Source organism: Ovis canadensis, chromosome 4 (genome assembly GCF_042477335.2).
Source record: "Ovis canadensis isolate MfBH-ARS-UI-01 breed Bighorn chromosome 4, ARS-UI_OviCan_v2, whole genome shotgun sequence".
Taxonomy (NCBI): domain Eukaryota; kingdom Metazoa; phylum Chordata; class Mammalia; order Artiodactyla; family Bovidae; genus Ovis; species Ovis canadensis.
Genome location: NC_091248.1, coordinates 112,041,735 through 112,057,641, shown reverse-complemented (window position 1 = coordinate 112,057,641; position 15,907 = coordinate 112,041,735). Strand labels below are relative to the sequence as shown.

Here is a 15,907-nt window from a genome sequence, read left to right as displayed (position 1 = left end):
TCCACGTAAGTTTTCTGAGTGGTAGATCTTTAGACGACAGCTTTCATCTAAACCATAAGGTTTGGGAATGAAAGAAATAGCTTTTAACACTGGCTTTTAACCCCCGTAGGAGTGGAAAGAGGGCAGGGCTGGGCTCTGAACGTCTGTCATCTACTGAAAACCACAGGCCTTTCCCTCAAACTAACACACATACAACTAACACTTCTCATATAATTTCAGGGGTTTCCACAACAACCAGAAGAACTACAGGTTAAAAACCTCTGGCCTAAAAATAATTTTCTTATTTTACAAATGGTGGACTACAATAAACAAAAGCAAAAGTGAGTAAAGGCCTAAGGATGGACCCTAATCAAGGTGTTCCCATCCTCCCCTCTCTCCTTCACTCTTCTAAACACCTGAAAGGCTTTTAAAATGTGATCCCCCCAAGACTTCCCTGGTGGTCCGCTAGTTGAGAATCCACCTGCCAATGCAGGGGCCACCGGTTCGATCCCTGGCCCAGGAAGCTCCCATGCGCCACAGGGAAACTAAGCAGGAGTGCCACAACTGCTGAAACCCACGCTTCAAAGCCTTTAAAGAGACTTTTGAATTTTTTAAAAATGTGGCTCCTGAAAGCGTGTGCACATTCTTCTCTAGTAGATTCAAGCTCATCTATACAACAGACCCAATCAAAGTTCTTCGGCACCACTGGAGTATTTTGGAATTTATTTAGGAAAGAATGAAAATATCCCAGTATACGGAATAAGTCCTTTTAACAACTGGATAAAGTCTCTGAAACCTCTACTTCAGACAACATGTGCGCTATTCCCCTCAATTTGTTTTTTTGCTCCCAACTCATAAAATGCACGTATAAACTTAATGACTTCACTTCACTTAATGACATCCATGATATAATTACTTACACAAATTTGTTCCTAAGTGAATAAGCCCTCTACAGATTATCCATAATGCTGCTGCCTTAACTTCAACTCACTAGACCAACCCACAACAAGAGAGAAGGAGACAGAATGATCAAATCCATATGGTTTCCTTCACAGCATAGAGGGCATCTGATGATACGGTAATTAATTTTAAATATTTTAATACTAGCAAACTGGGAGTAGAACCAAGAAGCTTTCAGCCTCTAAACTGACATGACAGTTCTGAAGCCAAGTGAAAAAAGAGTCATCAATATTTCCAGTCATGACATTCCAAGAACAGACAGTTTAGTTACTGGCTTTGTTTTACACATAAAGAACTGGACCCCTCAGGCCGCCGAAGTACTCCATCCTGCAAAACCAGCTTCAACAGTAGAAAAGGACTTAGCGGCCAGGGAGCCATCTAAATGCAGCTGGGCAGAGAGGGAAAATGAAGCAAAAGCTCCAAGTAGAGCTTTAGGCAGGAAAAAAGTAACAGAAATTCAGCTGGGACAGAATGATCTTCACGAACGAGCACATCAGCCACAGACAGGACACATCAGGGCCACCTAAACGTCGCACCTTGCACACGAGCTGGGTGATGACGCGTGCTGGGTATGAGGTACACACAGTTGAAATCAACACGCCCCTAGACTACATAGCATACAGATACTTATATGCACACTAATATGACAGATAGCCTATTACAAAGAACAAATAAGCAAGGTATGAATAATAAAATGCCACAGCCCCAAATGGCACATTTGCTTACAAACTTATCTTTTCTGTTTGTCTCCCAAAATCTCCTAGAGCATAAACACTGAACAGAGCCAATATTAATTAATTTATATTATCTATTTCACTTGCATCAGCTGAAAATTAAAAGGCAATTCTAAAGAATAATATAATCAGCCATGAAGACTCATCTAATAATCACAAAAACCCGGTGAGGTCAGATAGAATTATTGGTGCTTTAAGGAAAAAAGCCTTGTACAAAAATAATTTAGCTGAAACTCAGCAAGTCTTCACACCATCATTAGAACAAAATATCACGTTTCAATACTGATAAACCCTAACTCACCCTCTTGTATGTACCTCTACCTGTTATGTAGTCAACGTTTTAAAACACTTTAAAATTAGAAATACTTTATGCCTTTCCCAATTCTCTTATCTTTGATTTTTTTATATCTACCTTTTTTTTTATTTTTTCTTTTTGCTGAGGACCTTATCAATCAGAATTTCTTGAACTTGGTTTATAAGACTTTAACCTATAGGACTGTGTTAAATGTTAAAAGACTTTTATATTCTTGAACCAATTATTTCTACCAGAATGTTACTGGTCCCAGTTGTTTCTTTTAGACACACACATATTACTAAACAGGTAAACAGACAAGACAGGGCAGACAGATAAGCATATATATCTACACCTCAGTGGATATGTGGGATCATGGAAGGTGGGTTTAACTAGGACACTAAGATAGTCATGAAAGAATTAACTAGATGCTATCTAAGGTCTTTTCAAGCTCTATAATTCCCTGATTCCATTAAACCATAGTTAACTTTAGGTATCTCTGCTTCCAAGGCCTACAGCTAATTATAAGAGCCTATTTAGTAACAGACAAGCAAGGTGAATAGTCCATTTATGCACCTAAATATCTCGTAAGAGAAAACTACTTTTCCGTTCATCAGTAAATACAGAAAGCAACCTAGACCAGCCCTTGTGCTTTATTTTTCTCAGTATGTTTGGTAAGAAGATAGGTAACACAGGCCAGGCCTATACACACGTCATTAAACTGCAGAAGGTAAGGGCCCTGGTAATACACATTAACCTTTTATTGAATATGCCATTTATCGTTTATAGTTATACCTGTCAGTTAAGGCATAAGAGTTAATGGCAGTGTTTCCTATAGAAATTCCTACAGATGTCACTCCTTATACTATGCAGGGTCCATAAATTATGTAAAGTTCATATATATGATTTCAACCTATATAATTTACATGTTGTATTCAAGAACCTTATCCCTGTTTAAGAGAACTGTTACTACGAATCAGAATTCAGCATTAAAAAAAAAAAAAAACTTCAAAAAAATTACCAAGCCTAATTAGACCACAAAGAATCAACGAACTGTACATTGTCACGCTGCCCTCACTGTTCTGAGCCTGGCCTCAAAACACTGACAATATTCTTAAGGGGAAAATAAGAAAGTTACTGCTTAAAAATAATTCTTATGCTTCTGATCAACCTGGCACTGTAAACTCACACCTAAGATACACAATCTGCTCAAAACTCAATTATACATAAAATATAAGCTAAGAAATCAAAAAAAAAAAAAAAAAAAAGCTCAAACTTGACAACAACATCTCTGTGGAAAAGAAATGCAAACAAGTCGAGCCAGAGTGTGTGTCCAATGAGCTCTGGGTGGAGAAGCAGGCAAAGGCAGGCAGGATTTGGCCCACGTGGAGCTAGAGACTTAGCACGCTCCAGTGGACAGGTGAGATAACAAAAGTCCTTTGAAGGCTGCAAGCACAAAACCAAACCAAGCTCCAGACCCACACTGGTAGGCTACTGGCCTCATCAAATCCTGATCCTCCATTGATGCCCCAGTGGAGCAACTTGGTCAACTGCTTATCTTAAATACCATTGGGTTCACCAATGAAAAATTACCTCTAACATCTTTTATTCTAATTAATGTACCCACCGCTGCATATTGAGAGAGCAGTATCTGATGCACTGGTTGCCTCTAGAGTATAGAATCTTGATTAGGGTCTTTCAAATGTTAACTAACTACCCCCAGAGTGTGCATTCCTGATTAAGGTACTTCAAAACTGTTAACTAAGCACCCCTAAGGTGCAGATTAAATTACTTTAAAGAAAACTACAGACAATATAACACCCCACTCCTGAAAGGAGGCTGCCAAAAGCTGTTGACAGCTGCTGCTACTGGTGGCAATCATTTCCAAGGAGCTAGGAGATTTTACAGCCTCAGCATATGGATAGTTTCAATTCAGAGGTGAAAATGGAACCCCACATTGCATTGAGTTTTGAAAACACAATGAATATACATTGATCCTTCCATAGTGAAAGTGGGCTGAGGGGAAAATGATGGTATGTTTGGAGAGAACGTAGAGTGGAGTACTCTATTAGGATAAAAAACAAAACTAACATCTGTTGAATCAATTTCGTAGATGAAATAATGCACTCAGTTCAGTTCAGTCGCTCCGTCGTGGCCAACTCTTTGCAACACCATGGACTGCAGCATGCCAGGCCTCCCTGTCCATCACCAACCGCTGGAGTTTATTCAAACTCATCTCCATCGAGTCGGTGATGCCATCCAACCATCTCAACCTCTGTCATCCCCTTCTCCCCCCAACCTTGAATCTTTCCCAGCATCAGGGTCATTTCAAATGAGCCAGTTCTTCACATCAGGTGGCCAAAGTATTGGAGTTTCAGCTTCAGCATCAGTCCTTCCAATGAATATTCAGGACTGATTTCCTTTAGGATGGACTGGTTGGATCTCCTTGCAATCCAAGGGACTCTCAAGAGTCTTCTCCAACACCACAGTTCAAAAGCATCAATTCTTCAGTGCTCAGCTTTCTTTATAGTCCAACTCTCAATCCATACATAACTACTAAAAAAACCATAGCTTTGACTAGATGGATCTTTGTTGGCAAAGTAATCTCTCTGATTTTTAATATGCTGTCTAGGTTGGTAATAACTTTCCTTGCAAGGAGCAAGTATCTTTTAATTTCATGGCTGCAGTCACCATCTGCAGTGATTTTGGAGCCCCAGAAAAATAGTCTCTCACTGTTTCCCCATCAATTTGCCGTGAAGTGATGGGACCAGATGCCATGATCTTCATTTTCTGAATGCTGAGCTTTAAGCCAACTTTTTCACTCTCCTCTTTCACTTTTATCAAAAGGGCTCTTTCGTTCTTCACTTTCTGCCATAAGGGTGGTGTCATGTGCATATCTGAGGTTATTGATATTTCTCCTGGCAATCTTGATTCCAGCTTGTGCTTCTTCCAGCCCAGCGTTTCTCATGATGTACTCTGCATAGAAGTTAAATAAGCAGGGTGACAATATACAGCCTTGACGTACTCCTTCCCCTATTTGGAACCAGTCTGTTGTTCCATGTCCAGTTCTAACTATTGCTTCCTGACCTGCATACAGATTTCTCAAGAGGCAGGTCAGGTGGTCTGGTATTCTCATCTCTTTAAGAATTTTCCAGTTTGTTGATCCACAAACTCAAAGGCTTTGGCACAGTCAATAAAGCAGAAATAAATGCACATTATATTGCCTAGAGCCAAAAGGATGCCCCTCTGCAGGGCAAAGAGTAGCAATCAATGGAGAAGAGGCTACTAGAAATGTAACAGGGATCCAGGATAAGAGACTAGGAACAGGTGAATAAATTGATTGTTTATATTAATACTCACTAAACTTTATTAGGCTACAGTCGGTTGTTAATGTATGATTTTGTAAGTTCAATTGCCATAGAGATAGAATGATATAGTAGAAAGAACACAAAGCTTGGCATCACTTTAGATCAAATTGTCTAGTTGCGTGTTCTCTCAATTTCTTCAAATGTGAAGAGGAGACAACATTATCAAGAGAATTGTGCCAATTAAATGAGATAATATGAACACCAAGGTAAACAGCAAACTTTTTTTTTTTTAATGCATTTTTAAAACCTTTAGCTTTACTAACACTTCAGGGCTCCTAAAGACAAGGATGGTGGTTTAGATCCCCATTTCTCAACATTTCCTCCGGAAGCAAAACAGAACAATAAAAATTAACAAAATTCATAAAAACCATGCTTTCGGGATAACCTGAAAGACAGAAATTGCCCCAAATTGAAAATAACTAAAAATAAAAATGAGAACAAAAAATATCACCTAATGCCAGGAAGTGTTATATCATGTTCCTCTCCCACCACTTCTTTGCCACAAGGCTTTGTTACAAGCAAACATATACTGTGAAAAACTATAATAAAGAAATTTAAAGAGAGATAATGATGAACCTAAAGATGGATTTAGAATCAAAGTTTTAGAAAGACAAAGTCAACCCTAAGTTTCAATACTAACAAGATATACAAGCAGATCACAGCTTGAACTATACGGACTTAAAAGCAGACATAATTTGAAAGAGCAATGTTTGAAACACATAGCCTCTGAGAGAGAAATGAGACAAAAAGAGATAAAAGCTCTTTGGCTATGGGATGACGAAGGGAGAAAAAAGCAAAAAGGCAAACAGAAGAGTCACAATTCAAAGAGCAAACAAGCTTACCCCACCACCAAAATAAAAAGTCCACTAAAGATAAGAGAGAAAAGTTGGCTTAAAACTCAACATTCAGAAAACTAAGATCATGGCATCTGGTCCCATCACCTCATGGCAAATACATGGGGAAACAATCAAAACACTGAGAGACTTTATGTTTGGGGGGCTCCAAATCACTGCAGATGGTGACTGCAGCCATGAAATTAAAAGACACTTACTCCTTGGAAGAAAAGCTATGACCAACCGAGACAGCATATTCAAAAGCAGAGACATTACTTTACCAACAAAGGTCTGTCTAGTCAAAGCTATGGTTTTCCCAGTAGTCACGTATGGATGTGAGAGTTGGACTATAAAGAAAGCTGAGCGCCGAAGTATTGATGCTTTTGAACTGTGGTGTTGGAGAAGACTCGAGAGTCCCTTGGACTGCAAGGAGATCCAACCAGTCAACCTTAAAGGAAATCAGTCCTGAATATTCACCAGAAGCACTGATGCTGAAGCTGAAACTCCAGTACTTTGGCCACCTGATGCAAAAAACCGACTCATGGAAAAGACCCTAATGCTGGGAAAGACTGAAGGTGGGAGGAGAAGGGGAAGACAGAGGATGAGATGGTTGGATGGCATCACTGACACAACGGACAAGAGATGGTGATTGACAGGGAAGCCAGGCATGCTGCAGTCCATGGGGTTGCAAAGAGTCGGACATGACTGAGGGACTGAACTGAACTGAAATAAAAGTATCTGCAGTTTGCTGTAATGACAGAAGAGGGAGCCAATGAGCTAGGAATCCTACAAACACACCCCCAATATCATTAAAAAATGAATAGAAAAAAATAATGAACACATTGTTATGAGAGTATTAAAAAAAAAAATCCAACACATGTCGAGAAGAAAATTCCATCCAATAAAACAGCGTGAAGCACGAGAAATCTGGGTGATAACAATCTAGGTGGAATTAATATATTCAAACAAGAATTTGGGGATATAAAAAGCCACTTTGAGTCAAAAATCGAAAAATTATGGCAGACATGGACAATCAAAAGCAAAGTGTGAAAAGAAAACTTACAAAACTCAGGAACGAGAGGGAAGAAAAAGACAATATTATCTCATACCTCAAGGATACAATACAAAATAAGCAAGACAGAATAGATTGAAAACATTTATTCGATAAAGGATATTGAGTAAATGCTGGGAACCAAAGTGGAGGATAAAAAGAAGAATTTTTTAAAAAGTAGTAGAAATGAAAAAATGAAAGAGAGAGTAGTAGGAATGGAAAACAGGCAAAGAAAAATAGAGTGATAAAGAGGAAAAGTAAACAGAGTAGAACATTTAAAAATTGTAAACCAAGAAAACTTACAGAAAAAAAAAAAACCTGAATGCACAAAATGAAACAACAGCCCATTGGGTATCTTGGAAAATTAATACCTAAAGAAATCAAGACTCCAAGGCACATCCTACTAAATCTTTTCAGTTCCTAAGATTAAAAAGAAATCTGTAAGACCTAAGAATCAAGGAACATTAACAAAGGGAAAAAAGACTTTAGGAATCAGAAATTTCCAAAAGCACTAAAAAGAAAAAAATGAAGCAGTATTTTGTAAAAATAATAATAACAATTTAAAGTGTAACCTAAGGAAGTTTTATCCCCAAGTGGCCCTTTAAGTATCAAGGCTTTAGGAAAAAGAAATTAAAAGTTTTCAAATAAAGAAACTCTGTATCCATGACTCCAGGAATTTTTTAGATAATAAACTTCATTCAACCAAGAAATGAGTAGGAAACTTGAACAAAATGTCTAATCCATGAACATTCAGCATATTTAATGTAGGTTTAATATAAAAACAAAAGTTGTGGAAAACTACATGAAAGTTCAGTTCAGTATACGATTGCCAGCCTTTTTTAAAATTAAAAAGAAACTTAATTGGAGGCTAATTTCTTTACAGTGTTGTATTGGTTTCTGCCGTACAATATGAATCAGCCATCAGGTTCAGTCACTCAGTCGTGGCCAACTCTTTCCGACCCCATGAATCGCAGCACGCCAGGCCTCCCTGTCCATCACCATCTCTGAGAGTTCACTCAGACTCATGTCCATCGGGTCAGTGATGCCATCCAGCCATCTCATCCTCGGTCATCCCCTTCTCCTCCTGCCCCCAATCCCTCCCAGCATCAAAGTCTTTTCCAATGAGTCAACTCTTCTCACGAGGTGGCCAAAGTACTGGAGTTTCAGATTCAGCATCATTCCTTCCAAAGAAATCCCAGGGCTGATCTCCTTCAGAATGGACTGGTTGGATCTCCTTGCAGTCCAAGGGACTCTCAAGAGTCTTCTCCAACACCACAGTTCAAAAGCATCAATTCTTCGGCGCTCAGCCTTCTTCACAGTCCAACTCTCACATCCATACATGACCACTGGAAAAACCGTAGCCTTGACTAGACGGACCTTAGTTGGCAAAGTAATGTCTCTGCTTTTGAATATGCTGTCTAGGTTGGTCATAAGTTTTCTTCCAAGGAGTAAGCGTCTTTTAATTTCATGGCTGCAGTCACCATCTGCAGTGATTTGGGAGCCCAAAAAAATGAAGTCTGACACTGTTTCCACTGTCTCCCATCTATTTGCCATGTAGCAATGGAACCAGATGCCATGATCTCAGTTTTCTGAATGTTGAGCTTTAAGCCAACTTTTTCACTCTCCTCTTTCACTTTTATCAAGAGGCTCTTTAGTAGTTCTTCACTTTCTGGCATAAGGGTGGTGTCATCTGCATATCTGAGGTTATTGATATTTCTCCCAGCAATCTTGATTCCAGCTTGTGCTTCTTCCAGCCCAACATTTCTCATGATGTACTCTGCATAGAAGTTAAATAAGCAGGGTGACAATATACAGCCTTGACATACTCCTTCCCCTATTTGGAACCAGTCTGTTGTTCCATGTTCAGTTCTAACTAATGCTTCTTGACCTGCATACAGATTTTTCAGGAGGCAGGTCAGGTGGTCTGGTATTCCCATCTCTTTAATAACTCCCTTTAAGAATTCTCTTTAAGAATTTTCCACATTTGAATGAACAGTATGTCATTCAATAAGCATTAATCACATCAGTGAAGGGCATTTTTTAATACCAAAAAGCACAATTCACAAATGAAACTACAACACACGACTATTCACATACCAAAAAACAGCAATCACCATTTTTAAACAAAAACTATAGGTAAGTCAAAGAGACATAGAAGAAAAACACTAAAAATAAAAATGCAGATAGACAACTTAACATAATGAGAATTTCACAAATATACATCAAACTCCTCATCTAACAGAGAAAATGCATCTTCCTCTCAAGTACCCCTGGAATATTAAAACAAATAACAAACCATAATATATTAAGTCACAAAGAAAATGTAAGTCCTATAAAGTAAAAATATTACAAGCAACATTCTCAATTCAACACAACAAAGCTAGAAAATATTAAAGCACACACACACACACACAAAAGACCCTTTCATCTTTAAAGCTGTTTTACTAAAAACACTTGGATCAAAGGAGAAATAAAAACTGAAATAAGACAACCTTTATAAATGATATGTATCTATGGGATACATTTGAAGTAGTAATGAGAGAAAAATTTCTATCACTAAATACTTTTATCAGTAAAAAATGAAAGAATTAAAATGCATGATTTCAGTTTCTAGTGCAGGAAAAGGATAAACCAAGTGAAAGGATGAAGAAGGAAAGAATAAAAACATAAAGGAATGAGGTAGAGAACAAAAAAAATGGACCTAATCAAAACATCAAAATTCTTGTTATTTCTTGGGAGAAAAAATGAACACCAAAGACAAACCATTAGCTACTTTGATAAAGAAGAAAAGGGAAACAGCACAATTAGATGACATAAAGGAAACAAAAGAATTTTAAAGCAGTAAGAAAATACTTTACAGACGTCTATATAAATGAGTCCAGTTCAGTCACTCAGTCGTGTCCAACTCTTTGCAACCCCATGGACTGCAGCACACCAGGCTTCCCTGTCCATCACCAACTTCTGGAGTTTGCTCAAACTCATCAAGTCAATGATGCCATTATTCTATATACATTATTCTACATAAATAAAATTGAATAAATGAAATCAATAATTGCCTAGGGAGATACAGATTATTAAAACTGACCCCAAGAGAAACAGAAAGTTTAAACAGAACAATTTACACTGATGAAACAAAATTATTGAATAAAAAGTATATGTATCAGAACGTACCATATCCAAAAGGTTTCACAGAGAAATTCCTAAATCTTCAAACACCAGATACTCCCAGAGCTCCATAGACTTTTCAGAGCATTGAAAAATGAAAGAGAATGTCCTAATCCCTTTTATGCAGCAAATTATTACACTGAAACCAAAATCTAGTATGATTTGGACCACAGGACACTATTACTCTTGAACATGATGCAAAAATCCTAAATAGAATATTAGCAGACAGAATTCAATACTACGTTGAGAAAATAATACAGTATGATCAAGAATGAAAAATTAGTAATGAAAAATTGGTTCAATATTAAGAAATCCATTAATGGATATTAATAATTAAAAATAAAATTTTTAAATGGATAAAGACAAACAAGTTGGCACTCCATATCCAAGAGTTTCACATCCAAATTCAGCCAACTATGGATAGAAAATAAATTTCAGAAAACTCCCAAAAGTAAAACTTGAACTTAGACGCATGCTGTCAACTATTTACATAACATTTACACTATATATAGTATAAACGTAACACATATGCACTGGGAAGCCAAAAGATACCTGTGACTCTCTTTACTGTGGTGGTCTGGAACCAAACCCTCCATATCTCCGAGGTATACCTGTATTTATATTCTGTATCTTTCTCCTGTTGTTTTCATACTTTTACTATGAACATAGTAAAAGGGTATACATGCTGTACATGTGTAAACGTAGATTACATGCATTGGGCTTCCCAGGTGACTTGGTGGTAAAGAATCCTCCTACCCATGCAAAAGATGCAGGAGACGTGGGTCCTACCCCTGGTCAGGAAAATCTCCTAGAGAAGGAAAGAGCAACATACCCCAGTATTCTTGCTAAAAAGTTCCACGGACAATGGAGCATGGCAGGCTACAGTCCTTGAGGTCGCAAAGAGTCAATTTACAATTTAGCGACTGAGATGGCATTGTTTCTATATATTGATTTGTATGTCTGTTTCTGTCACAGTACCATACCGTTTTGATTACTGTAGCTTTGCAGTATTGTCTGAAGGCTAGGAGGATTATGCCTCCTGCTTTGTTCTTTCTTCTCAGGATTACTTTGGCAATTTTCAGTCCAGTTCAGTTCAGTTGCTCAGTCATGTCTGACCAAGTCTTTGCAACTTGGGGTCTATATGTTTATATATGTGTATATGTTATATATACTATTTACATAAACTACATTATTTAATACAGTTTATATATTAAAAATTAATATATTTTTAATAAATAAACTTTGGTCTTGCTTCATTTTTCTATTTAGAAACATTTGAACTATTAGTTCTATTCTGTCTCCCTTGTATATATTCCTCAACTCTACTTCTGATCAATCACAGAAATCAAAGATATTTATTAAGAGCAAATGCACGGATACCTCAGAAACAGTTATATTTAAAATACCAAGGGAGATCCTATCGTAAGGACAGAAGTAAAACAAAAGATGTCAAGATTTTGGAGAATTGGATCTTCACTATTCTGAAAGTGACATTTGAGTTCGAAAAAGAGGAGCTTCATCTCCTTTTATGTTAGCATTCATAGCTCCCAACCCACGTAGAGAATTTTTAAAACATCAAACCCCAAATTCTTGAGATAAATATCAAGTCTCTGAACAAGGTTTGATGAAATAAAATACACATCAAGAAAACAGCAGCAAAAGAAGAAAAAATAATTTCATTTGTGCTCTCTTTACGTTTTATTGCTTAACCTATGCTGGTACCAGAAAGAAAGGGAGAGAAAAGTCCAGTTTCATTATGGCTATAATCACAGCAATCCCAGCAGGAGTGTGAATAAAATGAATAAAGAAGCCACAAATGAAATGCCTGTGTACCTTGGGAATAATTGCTCAGGCAGAACGTTCCAAAGGCAATTTGCCAAATAAAAAGACATACTGAGACTCCAAAAGCTTAAACCAATGTTTTACTATAATTATTGGCTTTTCTCCATACTTTTTCCATGTTTCTACCTAAGTTATAGTTGAATGACTACATCTAAATTAGACATTAGTTTTCCTGTACATTATAAAATACTATGACTGATGAGAATAATGGGAAAAAAAATGCTTGCAAAATACATCCTTTACATATTTAGAGTGAGGACAGCAAGAGGCCAGTCTCCAGCAAATACCTTTTTGGTTAAACCTGGACCAATCACTCAGCATCCCTGAATTCAGCTTCCATATTCGTAAAATGACACTTGATTTTTTCATGTTATTTTAAAAATAACACTTGATTAACTAGAGAGTATAAGCAGTTTTTCATATATTGACTAATATAGCTGTCTCTTTATGCAAACTGCCTGCTCATATTTTTGCTTATTTTTCTACTTGCTTATCTTACTGATTTATAGGGATTCTTTATATATTCTTGATATTTTAACATCTGTCAGATAAATGCCCATCTTTCCATGTATATAGACTCTTCTGTGAATTGCCCATTTGCCCAGTTCTTTACTATGCCATTGCTTTTCTTCATGATTACACAGGAAAATTAAGTGAATGCTAATCATTTTTCTCTTTACATGTTGCTTGCTTCTGCCAATCTGTGCCTGGAATTTGCATCTGATAATTAAAGATTTTATTTTTAATTAGATGATACACAGACATAGATAATTCCATACAATTTTATGATAAATATCTGGCAATACAGTTAAATATGACATAAATATAATAATCATAATGACAGTAACAGTACCTGCCCCAACTACCCTTAGGACGGCTACATCAGTTGAATGATGTATAGTATCTTACTAACAGTAACATGTGAACTATGATAGAACACCTCTCACATAAAAGTCACTCACAACTCTATTTCTAAATAAGATATTTGAAAAATGACTCATTCACAAGCCAACAAAATTCTCATTTAATTAATAATAATCTGAAAGTTCTCAGAAATCAGCTGCAACTTTAATTTATGACACCCCAATGGGAGATGAAATTCTACCCAGGGATTCCCTATTGCAACTTCCTCTATAGAAATGTCAGCTCTAATGGATTACACCCTCAATCCTACTATTTCATAAGATGAGAAAGGAGCTTTAAGAGCCTATGTTAAATTCCCTGCTGAAAAAGACTATTACTTTCTAGGCTGACTTGCAGAGCACTTCACAAATAGACTCTCAGGACTTACTGTCCATTATTTAGAGCAAGACAAAATTTCTGTCCTTTATTATAGTATATTTCATCAGCCCCACACTTTTATATGTACTTATTAAAAATATTTTACGTAGTTCTCTACATGATCTACATTTTTCTCATTTATACAATCCCCTTTAATAATGTGACCCAGATTAATATCATCCTAAAAACGAGAACTTCAAAGACTTCACACATCATTTCAAGAAAGTCAAATTTCTATATATTGGCTCTTAAAAATAACTTAGGTCAGAAAATAAGTACTTGCAGACTGTGATAAGTAGAATGGGCCCTGAAAGATTGTTGTTGTTTAGTCACTAATCATGTCTGACACTTTTGCAACCCCATGGACTGTAGCCCACCAGGGTCCTCTGTCCATTGGACTTCCCAGATAAGAATACTGGCTCTAGAAGGTTGTCATTTCCTTCTTCAGGGAATCTACCTGACTCAGGGATCGGAGCCCCATCTCCTGCACAGGCAGGCGAACTCTGTACCACTGAGCCACCACCAGGGAAGCCCATGAAAGATATTCATGAACTAATCCCCAGAATCTGTGAATCTGTTACTTTACATGGCAAAGGAGACTCTACGTGTGACCGAGGTTAAGGATACTGAGACAGAGAAAAGATCCTGGGTTATCGGGTGGGAATCAATTTAATCACATGGTCCCTCAAGAGAGGAAGAAGGGAGCAGAAGAGTGGGTCAGAGAGAGATAAGGTGAGAAGAATGTGACCCACTGTCCCTGGCTGTGCAGATGGAGAAAGGGAGCCCGCCACAAGTCAAGGAAAGCAAGAGCCTCTAAGAGCATGTAAAGGCAAGGAAATGGATTCTCCTATAGAACTTCTGGTAGGAACACAGCCCTGTCCCCAACCTTCCTTTTAGCCCAGTGAGACCCATACTGGACTTTTAACCTACAAAACTGTAGGATGATACATGTTTCCTGTGGTAATCTGTTACAGCAGTGACAGAAACCTAGTATCTAGTTTATTTGCAGGAAAACTGTGCGTGCTTTGGAACCCAGCTCCTGATATGAAATCACAAGCGCTACTGTGTGTCAGCTGTGTCAACTTTGATCTATCATTAACCATCCTCAGTTTTGCTTTTCTCACCTGTAAAATGGGTCTAACAGTGCCTCTCTCCTAAGATCATTGAAGGACTTCATGAGTTAATCCACATAAAGCACTGATTTCTACTGTTTCACAGATAAAATGTATACTAAGCACATGTTAACTACTGTTACTATTGACTTTAATCAATAACTATCTTCTTTTTCAGTCACCCCCAGAAAAATCAAGAGATCAATCTTCCAAACAGAAAAGGAAATGAGCCCTTCTAAGAAGAAAGTTTTGCGGCCAGATCTACAAGCGTCTTCACAATAGTCCCAAGCTCCACTAATCTATCACCCAGTTCTTCCAGAGTCATTCCCAAAAATGAAGGGACAGATGGCTGGAGTCAAAGTGTCACTATGAGCTCCACTCAGTGATAAAGGCTAACTGCGGGGCCTGACAGAGAAAGTGCACAGGGAAGAAAAGCTGTCTCATTAAAAGTAATAGATGTCGCAGAATTAGCTTCCACTGAAATTTGCCATCACTGGCCTTTTCTCAGCTTATTTGGTATTTATGTTTTTCATTTTCAAAACGCCTGCCCCATCATCTCTTCATGAACAATTAAAATTTTTATTTCACTTGGCCACTGACTCAGCAATATTTACCTAAATTGATATAACCAGGCTAAGTGGCAATTCACATTATAAAGACACAAAGATCTAACAATCGGTAATTTCCACAAAAGGCAGAGGGTAAAATATAAATCAAGAGTATAAATGTGTTTTCTGTATCATAATTCCATACTCTACAACAGCTCAAAGCAGCGTCAAAACTCACAGAACAGTGATACAGCAAAGAAAGAGGGAGAAAACAAAACCTTTTATCCAGGAAGAAGTTTGAATACACAGCTTTGTAAACTGTCGTAATATGTGTATGGGTTTTAAAAAATGAGTAAAATTTACTATAAAACAATTCCTTAAGGCAGAAATTAGGACAACAATATAAATCAACTATAACTCAATAAAAAACTAAAATCAACCCACCTTAAAAAAGCAATTCTTACACTTTTCCTACAGTAAAAGCAATAAACTTCAAGATCCCAAGCTTAAATAATCCTAAAATTTAATTATATTTTATAAAGTAATTAAATATGCTTCAGCAATAGTATATTGTTAGGCTCTCAAACACTTTCAGTTAGTTGCACAAAATGCATTGACTAAGCTCAAAAATTATTTTCCCCCCTTTTCATCATTTCAAACTCTATAGGACTACAGAACCAGTAAGAAGTATGTTTTATCTGAAAAGTCAATAATAATAATATTGTTATTCCTTTAAAAGACA

At 37.1% G+C, this 15,907-nt stretch overlaps 1 protein-coding gene across 2 annotated transcripts in view; it reads right to left on the bottom strand.

The window, feature by feature from the left end:
- Positions 1–15,907, bottom strand: part of EXOC4 (exocyst complex component 4) — a 798,914-nt gene that overhangs the window by 717,342 nt on the left and 65,665 nt on the right. The window lies entirely within an intron of this gene.